The 704-nt window shown below is 34.9% G+C and overlaps 1 protein-coding gene across 1 annotated transcript in view; it reads left to right on the plus strand.

Annotated features, from left to right (window-relative positions):
• Nucleotides 1-704, plus strand: part of LOC101589288 (ribonuclease K3-like) — a 52,088-nt gene that overhangs the window by 39,255 nt on the left and 12,129 nt on the right. The gene's annotated exons all lie outside the window — the stretch shown is intronic.

The following is a 704-nucleotide window of genomic DNA, read 5'->3' on the forward strand; positions in this document are numbered from 1 at the left end:
TGTGGGCCATTCAGAGAAGTTCTTTGTCTTAGTCCCCAGAAAACTTTGAATTCTCTTAGAGGGTTTTGAGCCACCTGGAGCCATAAAATCATACCACTTGACTCCTTCATTTAAGCCCTTGCCATCCCCTAATTTTGGAGCTTCTGGGCATGAGCAAGCCACAGTATCTACGGGACAATAGTTATGCTTCACTCCACCCTACTTAGGGTCTGAGAATAGTTATGTACAAAAACAAAAGTAAGATTCAGACAAAACTGAAGTGTTTGCTTTCCCATATTTGTCACATTTGAGCACAGTTTGAACAGTTGGCCTCTGTATTCAGCTGGTTATCATTTGTAAAACATATTCTCCAAGTTTTTAGTATAGTTTCTGGCAGTTTGCACCTTACATTAGATTGCAGCAAAGTCAGAACATGGACATAGAGGCAACTTCAGGCCAAATTTAGTTTGATTTCATAATTATGTATATTGAAACACCTAAAAGAACATGTAAATTAATTATTTAGATTTACAATTTCTAGGTGAAAGATCAGTACAAACCTCTATTTCAGTTTTATGTCTCAGCATACAGAAAAGAAAAATGGCTTGTAAATTCTATGGTTAGGTTACATATTTTTTTTTCTTTTCAAAGTTTTATTGACAAACATATAGCAATGAGACAGTTTCAAATCAAATCGAAAGTACAGTTTCAACAAATAATACACT

Source organism: Octodon degus, unplaced genomic scaffold (assembly GCF_000260255.1).
Source record: "Octodon degus isolate 3935 unplaced genomic scaffold, OctDeg1.0 scaffold00525, whole genome shotgun sequence".
Lineage (NCBI taxonomy): Eukaryota > Metazoa > Chordata > Mammalia > Rodentia > Octodontidae > Octodon > Octodon degus.